General features: G+C 44.9%; 1 pseudogene; it reads right to left on the reverse strand.

Moving 5' to 3' along the window:
* Positions 1 to 3,303: 3,303 nt before the first annotated feature.
* LOC110198070 (survival motor neuron protein pseudogene) lies at positions 3,304 to 4,112 on the reverse strand (annotated as a pseudogene).
* Positions 4,113 to 15,118: the final 11,006 nt, after the last annotated feature.

Genomic DNA, 15,118 nt, shown 5'->3' on the forward strand with positions numbered 1-15,118 from the left:
TCTAATCCTCCAGATGATGAAACAGAGGCCTAGAGAAGAGAAGGAAAGGGCAGAGCTGGTCCTCCAATGCCCGTTAGTTTGCAGCCTTCCACAGCCTCCAAATCAGGGCTCTGGTGCAGCTGGCTGGTTGTTTTTTCACTGACTGATCAATGAGCCTTTTAGTTATCCCCCCCCCTTTTTTTTCGTTGTTAGCCTCAGCTGGTGCTTCCCACTGATAAACCAGGCAGCCTCCAGAGGACTGTGAAGGGCCTCCCTCAAGTCCAAGCCTCTGGGAGATCTATGGAAGAAATCTGGAATGCTTTACCTGGAGAAGATAAGCCTCTCGCAGGACAAGATAGCTGGCCGGCTTCAACTATCTGAAGGGCCGGCCTGGAGATGGGATCAAGGCCATTCTGCTTGGCCCCAGAGGGCAGGGCCCAGAGCAAAGGGTGAAGTTACAAAGAAACAAATGTAGGCTTGATGTTGGGGGGGGGGGAAGAGATTTCCAAAATTTCAAGTTGTCCAAAAGTCAACGGAGCACACAGGAGAGATGGCGGTCTTGCCTTCCCTGGGGGGTCTCCAAGTAGCTACCTTGGACACCCGAGCATTGGGTATGTGACCCGAGGAATCCCTGTCAAGGCCATGGTGTCTGAGGTCCCCTCCAACCCTCAACCGGGGCTCCTTCCCTGGAATCTCCCAGTTGCCTTACGGCTCTGAGGCTGTGCTGTGCCATTAGACCCTAGACCCAGAGCTGGAAGGGACCTCAGAGGCCACCCCTCATCTTACAGATGGGGAACCTGAGGTCCAAGAGGGGAAACGACTTGTCAGAAGTCACAAGTAGCAAGGACCAAGAATTGGGGTTGATGCCGGATTCTCTGTTTGCCGAGTCCAGCATCCTTCCCGTTACTTGCACTGAGCTGTTGCATCTGGTGGAGGTCGGCTGACCCACGAGGCCAGTGCTCTTTGCACCGCTTCCCCTCCGGGCCTTTTCCTCTCCGTGCATGGAAAGTCAGAGATCTCACTTTGCAATATCAGACGGGAAGAATGTTCTCTCCCGTTGGATTCCTGGCCCGGCTTTTGCCCAGGCCTGCTGAGTGGGGCTCCGAGCACCCTCTGCTGTTTCAGGAAGGGCACTGCAGGGTTCCAGAGGCTGGGCCTGCACTGGCCAGGCCGATGTGGTTGGCGCTGGGTTTTGGTGACAAGTGTTTATGTTCTGGAGCCACGTGACCTCTCTCGGCTTCCTCAGAGACCCCTCAGGTTGGGGGGGGCCTGAAAGGACCTTGGGTTGATGGGAAAACATGTCCAGGAGCTGGCAACAGAGACTGCTTTTCATCCAAGTCTGCTGCTGCTTCTAGCTCTAAAATTCTCTCTAATACTACTACTACTACAGTAATAATAATTTATAGTGCTTAAATGTTTACAGAACATTTTACATGAATTGTTTTAGCCCTTTTGTAGCTCTAAAATTCTGCTACTGCTATAGTAATAATTTGTAACATATAATTATGTTATAATGTTATAATTACATAATTAATTATACATATAATATTATGTTATAATAATAACATTCATATAGTGTTTAAATGTTTGCATAGCAGAGGCATCTGGGTGGTAAAATGGATAGAGGCTGGGTCTGGAGTCAGGAAGACTCATCTTCCTGAGTTCAGATCTGGCATCGGACACTTAGCAGCTGTGTGACCCTGAGTAAGTCACTTCAGTTGGCCTCAGCTTCCTCATCTGTAAAATAAGCTGGAGAAGGAAATGGCAAACCGCTCCAGTATCTTTGCCAAGAAAACTCCAACTGGGGTCATGGAGAATCGGATGCGGCTGAACAAGATTTCACATAAATCTTATTGCTTAATTCTCACAACTGAACCTGACCTGGGATTTCATTGGTATAAGGAACTTCCAGTGGGAAACTGCCCTGTCAGTGCAGATCAGTCTTCTGTAGTTAACCAGGACACAGAGGGTGACTTGTTCAGGGTCACAAAGCCAATAGGTGTCAGCGGCAGGATTCAAACCCAGGTCTTCCTGTCTCCTCTTTATCCACCAGGCCTGGCAGTGATCTTATCAATGTCTGCCCATTCTACACTGAGAAAATTAGGGAGATTGTCACCCATGGGCAGGTAGCTTTTAAGTGTCAGCGATGGGATTGGAACCCAGGCCTTTCATGACTCCAGGCCCAGTACTGTTAACTACTAAACCAAAGAAGATCGTAACTCTAGAATTGGCAGGGACCACGGACTTCTCTGTCGCATTTTACAGATGAGGAAACTGAGGCAAACAGGGTTAAGTGACTTGCCTAAGGTCACACAGCTAGTAAGTTTCTGAGGCCAGATTTGAACTCAGGAAGGTGAGTCTTCCTGACCCCAGGCTTGGAGCTCTACCCTCTGTGCCACCTAGCTGCCCTGGTACATAGTAGGTGCTTAATAAATGTATGTTGATTGATGGATTACTAACTGTAGGACCCTGTACAAAATGCTTTCCGTCCATTATCTCTCTTTTTGATTCCCCCCAACACACCACCCAATGACTATCTAGTAGAGGAAACGCTGTTATCATTCCTATATAGAACCTCAGTTTCCTCATCTGTAAAACTGGGGATGATAATAGGCCTGACTTACAGGGATATTATGAGGATCGTCAGTCCTTGAACAAGCATTTATTTATTTATTTTCACATGAGTCATGTTGTAAAGAAGAATTAGAACCAATAGGAAGAGCCACAAGAAAGAAAAAACAAAACAAAACAGAAGGAAAAAAAGGGCAAATAGTGTGCTTCGATCTGCGTTCGAACTCCATAGTTCTTTCTCTGGATATGGATAGCATTTTCCATCATGAGGCCTTTGGAGATGTCTTAGATCTTTGTATTGCTGGGAAGGGTTAAGTTTATCAATATTAGTCATCACACAAGGTGGCTGTTACTGTGTACGAAGTCCTCCTGGTTCTGCTCACTTCGCTCAGCATCAGTCCATACAAGTCTTTCCAGGTTTTTCTGAAATCCACCTGCTCATCATTTCTTTTCTTTTTTTTTTTTTGAAAAGTAAAACTTTATGGACATCAATAATAAAGTTGACTAAGAGTTTTCAACATTTAGGACTTTCACATTCTTGCTGTTTTATTCAACTATTCAAAATCCTTTTTTCTAAATATACTTTGCTGATTAAGAAATTGAAAACCTGTGTATGTTAGAACATATTCAACAGTTATGCAATGGATTGCACTCTCCACTCAAGTCTTCTTAGAGGAGGAAAAAAAACCAACTTTGTTCACTGCAACCAGGACAGGATAAAATACCACTCTGCTTGAGAGAGATTTGTACTCTTTAATTGAAGTACTGGTGCCTTCCTTCTTTTTGATGTTGTTTTAAGCCCAGAGAGTAACCAGTGTGATAGCCACTCATCTACCAGGCTATTAACACACTTCCCAAAGTATCAGCATCTTCAGGAGAATTGGGAGACTTGGGAGGTGGTTGGGAAATCAGTGGTGGTCCTGAAGGAAATAGTGGGGGCCAGCCTGTGAGGAAGAATGGTGGGCCACTGAATTTCAGTCCAGTCTTGCCTAGCCCTGGTACTGGGAGAGGAAGTGTGGGTGGAGGAGGGAAATAAGAATTCCCAATGAGCAGCTTTGGATTTGATACGATTCTGTTTGCTCCCAGGTGATCTGGAGGATTTTTCCCTTTCATATGTTAAATACTGACTTTGACTTTCATCTTCATCTTCATGAACAGGTTCTTCATCACGAACTCCCTTGCTGTTTGGAAGAAGCTCTGACAGATTCTGTTCTTTATTTCCATAGCCAGTGTAACCTACAACACATGTCCCTCTTTTCAGATCAGTTGATGCAATAGTATCTGGATATATGTTACCATCTTCAAACCAAACTGCACAACAAGAATCACCACTTTCCACTGTTTCAGTGGGGCTGGGTTACTTTTTTCTTGTTTCTGTTCTTGATATTTTTTCTTTTCGGTCCAGCACTTTGTCTGAAGTTTCAGAAATTTCACCATTCTTTAAAGCATCCTTGAATGATGCCACAGCTTTGTCATATGCTTTTATCAATGCTGTATCATCCCATATGTCAGAACAATGCCGGCTCCTCGTGCTCCCTGACGCCGCTGTGTAACGCAGCCATGGTGCGCGGCACTGCTCCTCATTTCTTATGGCACAATAGTATTCCATTACATTCACATCCCACAGCTTGCTCAGCCATTCCCCAATGGATGGGCATCTTCTCAATTTCCAATTCTTGGCTACCAGAAAAAGAGCTGCTGTGAATATTTTTGCACGTGTGAGTCCTTTTCCTGTTTTTTTTTTAAATCTCTTTGGGATATAGCCCTAGAAGTGCTATTGCTGATCAAAGGGTATGCACATTTTCATAGCCCTTTGGGCATATGAACAAGTATTTATTAAGGAAGGCATATGCATCTAGATGGCACAGTGCCTAGAGTGTTGGGTCTGGAGTCAGGAAGACCCAAGTTCAAATCCAGCCTCAGACACTTATTCACTGTGTGATCCTGGGCGAGTCACTTAACCTCCCCGTGCCTCAGTTTCCTCATCTGTAAATGGGGATAATAATAGCACCTCCCTCTTAGGGTTGTCGTGAGGATCAAATGAGATAATAATCGTAAGTCACTTAGTACAATGCTTGGCACATAATAAGCGTTAACTGTTGTTGTTATCATTTCACATCTGCCTCAGTTTCCTCAACTGTAAAATGGGGGGTAATGATAGTACCCACCTCCCAGGTTATTGTGAAAATCAAATGAGATGACATTTGTAAAAGTATTTAGCACAGTGCCAGGCGCATGGTAGGCATTTAATCAATGCTTATTTTCCCTTCCTCCCAACCCCTCCCTCCACCCCATGTCTTAGCACTGACCCCAGGGAGCTTACAATCTATATAGGGAGTGAGACAGTTAAGGGAAGTCCCCAAGGACGCACAGTAAGAATCAGAGGCAAGATCTGAACCCGGGTTCTTTGGCTCCAGGGTCAGATAACATGCACAAATGTTATCATGTATGCCAACCCCTTTGCAAACCTGAAAGTGGGCAGTTATTATTAAATCTATGGTAGTACCGCTAGCTGCCAGTATGGAAATCTGGGGACACTCTGCCCTCTGGTGGCCGCTCTCGGGCATAGCACACCCACGACGGGACCTCTGCAGAGAAAGAGAATTCTCTCCAGCCACAGGCTCCCCTAAAAGAGGGAGCAGTCAGGGTACATTTATGGATACCACAGAATCTAGGGGACATGGGCCTTCCAATCCAACCCCTTCACGTTAGATACCCATCCATGACTAGCATTTATAGAGTGCTCCAGTACTTTTGCAAATATCTCGTTCGATCCCTGGGAGGTAGATAGAGAAACTGAGGCAGGAAGTGGTTAAAGCAATTTACCCAGAAAGTCTCCGAGGCAGGATTTGAACTGATGTCTTTTTGACTCTGGGTCCAGCGCTTCTATCCCTTACACAAGAGTATTACTCCCATCTCCCAACACTCCTGAGTGCAGAACCAGATTAAAATGTCACTGCTTAACAAAATGTTTAACAAAAATAAGTAAAAAATACAATACAGCACAGATAATGTTAATTTGTGGTTTTCTAAGTCAATATTCGGCCCACCTGACACTCAGGTATTATACCATCTAGCTGTCTCAACTTTATTTGTATCAGAGGCTATTCCCCATAAATGTTCCATAATTGACCACTGTTTCATTTCATGTAAGGAAAATGAAAATTATTGAGGAAAACTAAATATAAGGATAAAATTGTATATAAGAATAACTGAAAATTACATATAAGGAAAAGGAGAGCAATTTTTTTAAGGAGAAGAAGCAACCTTTTTTTTGTCCCAGATTTTCCCCACAAATTTCTAAAAAAATATATTGCTGACTTTTGTCTTCTGACTCCCCTCCCAATGGCATCCTTTAAACCTAAACATTTTCTGCAGAGATCATGTCTAGTCTGCCTCAAGAGTCCCTCTGGTATCTGCCAGGAAGGAGGAGGTGTGCATCCCACCTCTGACTCAAAAAGCTCAACGTTCTGTTCCTCTTGGGAACAACGAAGCTTTGGCGGAAAAGAATCAAAAACTTTATAGAACCTTAGAATGCCAGAGCTGGAATTAGAATTAGGCTTCAGCCTCCTCATTTTACAGGAAGGGAAACTGAGGCTCGAAGTAACCTGATTTCCCCAAGGGCGAGGGCGGGTCAGCAGCGCCAGCTCTCAGACGCAGGTTTTTTGAGTCCATTTCCAGTGATCTCATTGCCCCTCCCCATGTTCTCCCATCCCCCAACCACCCCGGATCTTTATACGTCTAGTCAGTGTCCACATCATTCGTCAATCCCACGACTGGAAGAAGGTCAGAGTAATTATGATTTGATTCCCTTCCTTCCAGCCCAGAGAGTGAAGCCTGGTCTAAGAGGATGGGAGAAAAATCAGCCCCTGCCTGCCCGCTGATTCTCAGCCTGAGCCTTCTCCGATCTTCCCCGAGCCTGATCTTCCTAGAGCTGAGTGGAGTGGGGTGGAGGGAATAGGAGGTGTTGCGGGTTTCAGAAACCACTTAGTCCACACTGGAACAACATACCCTTCCACAGCATCCACAATGAATAGACAGACATCTCTGGCTGGGATCTCTGACATTAGCGGACTCTCTGAATTTGGTGGGGATTCTGGGGGAGGCTCTGAAGGTTTTTTTGACTCCAGCTCAAGCCCCCACCTCATCCACTTAACTCTGACCCCCCCCATTTGTTTTCTGAATCTGATTCTGCCCCTCCCACTCATCTCAGGCTTAAGACATGCACCTGCCAGCGGGAGATAGCCTTGCATTGTCTCAGGTCCGAGAGGGCAGCAAGCTGCCCCTTTTCCTTGAAGAAGCATTTGAAGTGGGAGGTCTCTTGCCCACAACAGGACCCCTTGTCATGCTCTCTTCAGTTTATTTCCTTGACCTATTACATAATTCCAGGCTTCACTTGGGCATTTTCCCGCCTTGGGACCAGGCCAGGAGAGGTCTCTGGGGTGACCTTAATATGATACAGTGAGGTTATTAGCAAGCCTGTTGACAGGAACTTTTATGTCTAGGCTCTGAAAGGGAGAGGGACCAGTGGGTGGAGAGGAGGGCAGCGGCCTAACAGGGATTGTCTGTTCCCCTTCGTGAGCTGGGGGCTGGGGATTCATCCCTTTGGCAGCGGGAGGACACTGGCTGGCATGCAGCGTGACCTTGCTGACAAGCCCAAGGCAAAGCTCCCCACCAGATGCCCAACCAGCTTGGCACAGTCCTCTCTAAAGTTCAAAGGCATCTCATTAACTACTTCCTGTGAATATGACTCCTTCTTGGGACTGTCTCCCTTTGTCTCCTCCCTCCTTCCTTCCCTCCCTTTCTCTCTCCCTTCCTCTTTCTCTCCATCCCTCCATCCCTCCTTCTCTCTCTTCTTTCCTTCCCTCCTCTTCTTCCTTCCTTCTTTCCTTCCTTCTTCCCCTCCCTCCTCCTGTCTCTTCCTTCCTTTTATTCTTTCCTTTTCTTCCTTCCTCTTTTCTTTCCTTCTTTCCTTCTTTCCCTTTTCCTTCCCTCCCTGCTTCCCTCTCTTCCTTCCTTCCCTTCCTTCTTTCCTTCCTTCCTTCCTTCCTTTCTTCCTCCCTCCTTCCCTCTCTTCCTTCCTTTTCTTCTTTCCTTCCTTCATTTTCTTCTTTTTTTCTCTTCCTTCCACCCATATTTATTAAGCACTTTCTATGTATCACAGGATATAAACAAAGAAGAAACAGGAAAACTTGGAGATAATCTGCATACAGCTGGTGCTCAATAAATATTGAATTGGAAAAAGAAAACACCACTAAAGTTTGAGACTACTATAGGGGTGTGTGTGTGGGGGGTTGCAGTTCATACACAGCTAAGTAAATAAAAATCCATATGAGGTAATTTCCAGGGTGTAGGAGGGCACAGAAGGGATCAGAAGCAGCATCCTAAGTTACCTTCTGAAGGAAGCCAGGGGTTCCAAGAAGCCAAGGTGAGGGAGAGCATTCTGAAGAGAGAGGCCAGCCTTTCAAAGGCATGGAGGGTGCTTTAGAATCAGAAAAGTACAGGAGCCTCACTCAGGGGCAGCTAAAGTGATTTCCATGGTCCCCAGTTTTCCTTGGGAGGTCCATCGGTCTCTGATGGCCCTGTACAGAGAGAAAGCACTTACCCTCTTGGATTGAAGGGAGACCGAAGGTCTGCATAAGTACTACATTTGGAGGCAGAATACCAGGCTTAGAATCCTGCCTCCGTTTTTTATTTCCTGTGTGACCCCAGGGAAAGCACTTCTCTCCGGGCCTCAGTTTCTTCATCTGTAAAATGAAAGAGCGAACTAGATGATAGCAAAGTACAGTAGAAAGAAGACTAGCTCTGGAGGGAGAGGATCTGGGTTCAAATTCTACCTTTTTAACTTGTGCAACCTTGGACAAATCACTGGATTTCTTGGGTCTCAGTTTCCCCAGGTATAAAATAAGGCAATGGGACTAGATGGTCTCTGAGGGCTCTCTTGGCTCTGAATCTATGCCCCCCCACCCCGACTTTATTTTTAAAATTTATGGATATCACCGTCATTTCTAGATTAGCCACATCCTCACCCCATCAATCAGCGATGCTTCCCTTGCCTCCAAAGGAGCCCGACCCGATAGAGCCACCTCAATGGACGCAATGCGCAGTCCACAGCCCCACCTGTAGAAGGAAAGGAGGGAGGTGTGTTTCCTCATCTCTTCCCCGAAGCCCAGGTGGGTCACGACAGCTTCGTGGCCATTGGATTGTGTCCCAGAGATTTTATTTTCGTTATTGGGAACTAGCAGACTTCAGCGCATAGATCTAGAGATGGCAGGGAAGAAAGCAGAGGCCAAGGGAGCTGAAGTGATTACCCCCCAAATCACACAGGTGGTGTCGGAAATGAGATTGGAGCCCGGGTTCTCTGACTCCAGGGCTTTGTCTGCAATGCTTTAATCCCGGTAATGGTTCATGGTAATGAATAAAAGGGCAGCTAGGTGGCGCCATAGTGCATAGAGCGCTGGGCTTGGAATCAGAAACACTCATCTTCTCAAGTTCGAATCTGGCCTCAGACACTAGCTGGGTGACCCTGGGAAAGTCATTTCACCCTGTTTGCCTCAGATTCCTCATCTGTAAAATGAGCTGGAGAAGGAAATGGCAGACCACTCCAGCGTCTTTGGCAAATGAGATCACAGAGTCATACACCACTGAACAAAATAACTCTTGTGGTTCCTTCCTGCCTTAATCCGGATAATGGTTCACAGTAAGGAAGAAAGGGCATTCGATTGGAGTCATTGGGTGTGAGTTTGAATTCCAGCTTGGCCACTTAATACCTGTGTAATCTTGGGAAGTCGTCTAATCTCTGGTCCTCGGTTTTCTAATGTGTCACATGAGGAGGGTAGTTTAAGAGGACCACCTTCCAGCTCTCAATCTCTGTTCCTAGGGTCCTCTGATGTCCTGGTAAGGGGTCCAGGGAGGTGTGGCTCTTGCCAGGTGATTCAGGTCTCCCATCTAATGATGGTTTCACCGGGGTATAGGACCAGCTCCTTACCTGCATGTCCTTGCACTGGGACCCATCCAGGAACGTTCATTTCTGCTCTTTTATATATAGCAGGTGTTTTCCTGATTTCAGAACCATAGATGACTACATCTAGAAATGCCCTCAGAGGCCATTTCCTACTACTCCCTCATTTTACAAAGGAGGATAATGAGACACCGGGAGGTCATTTGTCCAAGGCCACACAGGTATCAGAGGATCACAAGACCGCAAATCTGGAGCTGAAAAGGTCCTCAGAGGCCATCTTACCTCTCTCTTTGGCAATAGGCCATGTGGATGGCTGACAAGTCCTACATCTTGCCGAAATACCATCATCAACGCTGAAAATAACCATTTCTGTCAAGAATGAGTACACTGACCAGACCCCAGATGAATCTAATCGGTAATTTTAAAACCATTTTAAAAAGTAGCAAACAGATCTTTCTTTGACCCATTTCTCTGAGCCTCCCCTCCCCCCAATCCCGCCCTCATTGATTTCCCTCCTCTCCCCTCCCCCCTTTCCCCTTTTCCCAAATGAAGCCTTTTTCTCATCACTCTCTGGTGAGCTACCAGGGCTGGGGCAGACAAAGTCCACTTGTCAGCAATATTCTCTTAAAGTCTTGGTTCTCTTTTTTTTCCTCTGAGGTCCCCCTCACAATAGCTCTATTATCAGATAGTTCTCTTATCCAATAGATTTTCCCTCTCCCCTCCAGGGCTAATAAGGAGAAAGGTTGCCAGACCGAACAAAGATGGGAGGATTTTCACTTGCAGTCATTCAGCTAAGACTAAAACCCTAACACGCCGAACTCCGGGGGAGGTGCTATTGTGTGGGACGCCGGATCCTGTCATCCGATCACTCTGAATGACTTCTTGAAACACGGGCCATTCATCAGTTTTGTAATTCACATCATTTGTCCTAAGAGAAGGGAAACATATTTCCCAGAGAGAAGGCTTTCAAGTCATTTTTGTACCTCGAGCTCCCCCTGAAAGCCGCATGTCTGACCATCATAGCTTGAGACTGTGCCTGGCTCTTTGTTAGTCACATCAGGAGGAAAAATAATCTTGAAATATTCAAATGCTTTCTCCAATCCCTCCGCTCCCCAACCCTTAGCCACCTCTCCCCCTGTTCTCCTCCCCCCCCCTCACCTTAGCATCTCTTCATGGAGACGTGCTTTTCTTTGAGAGAGACAGATTTTTTTTTTTTAAAGTTACAACCCCCTAGATTTTGGACTTAGAATCATAAATTTAGAGCAGGAAGGGACCTCTGAGGCCATCCTGTCCAATCCCCCTCTCCCCTATTTTACAAATGAGGACACAGAAGCAGTAGAAATTTAAGCGACTTCCCCAAACTCAGAATTTCATTTCCCACCTCCACACCTTAGCACAAGCTCCCCCCACCCACCAGAGCTCTCTTCTCCCTTCAGTCTCTTAGGAACCTTAGCTTCCTTCAAAGCACCACCACCAACCAGGAAGACTTTCCCGATTTCCTTTAATTGTAAAAGTCTGACCTCTCCTCCAATTTTCTTGCTTTTATCCAGTTTACTTTGGTATCTTCCTCAGTTAAAGGCAGTGTGGGGTAAGGAGTCAGGGCAGCAGCAAGCTAGCTACCAAAGTCAGGAAGACCTGGGTTTGAGACCTACCTTCACGACAGTCTGGCTGTGTGACCCTGGACAAGTAACTTTACCTCTAAGAGACTATACATTACCAGGCAGGTGCTTGTCTAAATGCCTCAAAGCTTCCTCAGGGAGGATTTCCTTGTGTCAGTGAAATCACAGGTCAGATCCAAAAGGAAAAAAAAATCTCCCCAGTAGAATATCAGTTCATTGAGAGTAGGGGCTGTGTTTCATTTTTGTCCCTGGATCCCCAAAATCTCACCTGGAGCGATTTTGGGAGGGATGGGGGAAGGTGTCCAGACTGTCATTTTTTTTTGGTGTGTGAAAATTCTCTTCAGCTGAAGTGGACCAACAATTCTGCTACTTTGAAAGAAATTTTCTAGGGGTTCTGATAGGGGAAATAATCTGTCAAGGGTCACACAGCTAGGATGTAGCAGAGTCAGGACTAGAACCCAGAAGGCTGGCCCTTTGCCCACTCCCTCTCTCCATGCCCAACGGTAGCTGAGAAGTCAGTTCTCAGTGGGATGAGTCGGATGGCGCTGAATTGCTTGCATCCTTTTCTCAAGGGGTCCCTGTGTCTTGGAGAAGTCCGTGGAAGGAACCATTGTCCTACTGTAGGGCCGGACAGTGTAGTAGACAGGGAGGGGCTTCTCTGGGACTGTGAAGCAGCCGGGCATGACTTCTCCAACGATCTCCCATGACAGCTCGAACTGGGGATGCAACTGAATATCTTGGTATGTGTGGAAAAGCCCTTCATTGTCTGAGATAGGGTACTTAAATTACCGGCTGGTGGGGGGCAGAGACCACATGTGCTTTTTTCTTTGATTAGGCTGTGAGAGGGGGTGGAAAACTCAAGGGACCAGAAATGGAGGTGGGGGCCCACTAGCTACAAAAAATGAACAAGCTCCAGAGGTGCTTGGGGACCTCCATGCCAAACAGAGCTTTTCATCAGACAACCAAGTACCATTATTTCCATTTTAGAGGTGAGAAAGCTAAGGCTGAGAGATGTCCAATGACTCATTCAAGGTTGCAGCAGAGAGGGACTTAGATCTTCAGTTTGATTAGATTTAACAAGCATTTATTACTACTAGATACCAGGCATTGTTTTAGGCAGTGCTGATACAAAGACACAAAGTGAAACACCGTCTGTCCTCACCGAGCTTGTGTGAGAGGCAAAGATAGATCCAGAGAGACGCACAGAGAGAGATACAGAGAAGCAGAGACAGAGAGAAAGAGACAGATACGGAGTAATTGAGCAGGTGGAAGGAGGGAGGAAGAGAGAGAGAGAGAGAGAGAGAGAGAGAGAGAGAGAGAGAGAGAGAGAGAGAGAGAGAGAAACAGATATTAAGAGACAGAGAGAGAAAGGGAAAAGAAAGAAAGAAGAAAGGAAGGAAGAAGGAAGGAAGGAAAAAAGAAGGAAAGAAAGGAAGGAAGAAAGAAAAAGAAAGAAATCCTGTCTCCTGATGCAAATCAGCAACTCCTCAGTACCCATGATGCTCTTAAGAGAATTATAGAATGATGGAAGCCAGCATAGCAAAGATCAGTGTCAAACTCAAGTAGAAACAAGGCCACTAAACCATATATAAGGTTTCTTGATGTCCACATATTGACTTAGAAAACCACAAATTAACATAATGTTGTATTTTATTTTTATTTATTTTTTTCTAAACATTTCTTAATTGTATTCTTATCTAGTTGTGGACTAAATGTGCAGGGGCATGTTCGACACCTCGGGATAGTGGTTCAAGAGTTGCCTTAGAAGTCAGTCGGAACTGGGTTCAAATACTACTGCAGGCATTTAATTAATTGTATCATCCTGGGCAAGTTGCTTGGCCTTTCTTGCCCTTAATTCCCTCATCTATAACATGAGGGGGTCACACTTCAGAAAGTTTCAATAGAAGGTTCTTTAGACAGATGAAATCTCTCCACCTCTTTTCTTCTTTTTCTTTTCTCTCTCTCTTTCTCTCCCACTCCCCTACTCTCTTATTTATAATATATGTGCATGTATACACACACACACACACACACACACACACACACAATCTTGTATATGAATTCATCATAGCATTGGAAAGCTTATACTTCGTATACATTCCTAAGCTATGGCATTACCTTCAAAATCAGCTGTTCCTAGTCATTATTTAAGGGAAATCTCTATACAAGTACATTTGTCTTTATCATAAGTACATGTATATACGTGTGTGTATGTACATACATACATACATACATACATGTGTAGATGTGCTTCTAGCTGATTAGAGAGCATGCTTCCTGCTACTTGCCACAGGTATGGTTCTGTCTGTGATCTTTGCTCTGGGCCCCAACATTGATAGTTAGGGCTCTAAGGACAGAGACCTTTCCCTCAGGGATCTTAAGTTCTAGTAGAAAGGGAAGAGATATAATGAAAAACTATGAAACAAGCAGCTTACAATCTAACTGGCATGAGAGGGAGAGAATGAGATGTACACAAGATAATTGTGATTCAAGGGAAAGTGACAAGTGTTAGGATGGAAAAATCACGGAAGAGACCCTTGCATGGGTCTTGAAGGAAAGGGGTGAGGGGCTTCGCTAGATGATATGGGAGTATTCCACTTCATGCCCAGGGGGAAGTGAAGGGATGGATGGGTAGAATGAAGAGCATTCATTTTCTTTTTCACCTGATGTTACTACCAAAACCACAATAAGGGCAGTGTGATAAGGGCTGTGTCCTAGGGCAGGGAAATTTATAGGCTGCTGATAGCACTTGATACAACTGAGTCTCAAGTCTAGCTAGCAAGAATAGTAAGTTAAGGGGCAGCTAGGTAGCTCAGTGTATAGAGCACCAGCCTTGGAGTCAGGAGGACCTAAGTTAAAATGTGGCCTCAGACACTTACTAGCTGTGTGACCCTGGGCAAGTCACTTAACCCCAATTGCCTAAAAAAAAATAAAATAGTAAGTTAAAATCAGAAACTACCAGAAAAGCACCCTAAGTGAGAGTTCTTTCCCTCCTGTTCCCTGCCCCCAACTTCTCTATGTCCCAGAGTTTCTCTCCCTCCACTACATGATACTGCTCTGAGATCTGAAGCACACTTGCCCCTGGCACCAAAACAGCTAGTTACAGCTTTGGCTGAAAGCATTCTTTTCACTCTGTTCCCAGTGAGGATCCTGGACCCACTCCTTTCTTCCTTCCAGGGCAGGTGTTAGGGGCCCAGCACAACAACAGCCATCAGCACCGGTCTTAGAAAAGCACACAGGTTTATTGCATATCAATCTCATGTATAAATTCATCATAGCATTGGAAAGATTACATTTGGTATACATTCCTAATCTACAGCATTACCCTCAAAATCAGCTTTTCCTAGTCATTATTTTAAAGGAATTTCTCTACACAAGTACATTTGTCTTTATCACAAGCATCAAAATGAAATTTTGCAAAAAAAAAAATTGCTCATTTTAATTATTTTCTACACTTCATATCAATTTTTTTAAAATCTCATTTATTCTCCCACAAGCGATTTTCATATTAATTAATTAAGAACTGCCCACTCCCCTTGTCATCTGAGCAGTTCCCCGATTTCTAGTCCTGGACGTTGAACCTAATCACATATACATAAGTGCATCTACGGAATTTTTTTTCTGTTTTTAATAAAAATTTCACAAACAGACACAGTAATGACCGATAAACACGAGTCATGCACAGTTTACTTATAAACATAACCGAAGCAATATACAATCCGAAGTGAAATGGGACGAGCACCATCCGCTTTCTCAATGGTTTTGAAACATTATATGAGAACCAGACATTTACAATTTGATTATTTTTTTCCCAACACTATACAGCCCTAAAAGAAAAAAACAAAAACGAAAACAACAAAGAACCTTAATCAAACCGGTCTTGTAACAATGGGGAAAGAAACAACAGAAAATGCCTAAATTCAGGATTCTTAACAAGCGTGATATAACTATGTTCTTAAATTACTTTTTTTTTTGTTTATTTTTTTTT

This window comes from Phascolarctos cinereus, unplaced genomic scaffold (genome assembly GCF_003287225.1).
Source record: "Phascolarctos cinereus isolate Bilbo 61053 unplaced genomic scaffold, phaCin_HiC Scaffold_726;HRSCAF=1367, whole genome shotgun sequence".
Taxonomy (NCBI): domain Eukaryota; kingdom Metazoa; phylum Chordata; class Mammalia; order Diprotodontia; family Phascolarctidae; genus Phascolarctos; species Phascolarctos cinereus.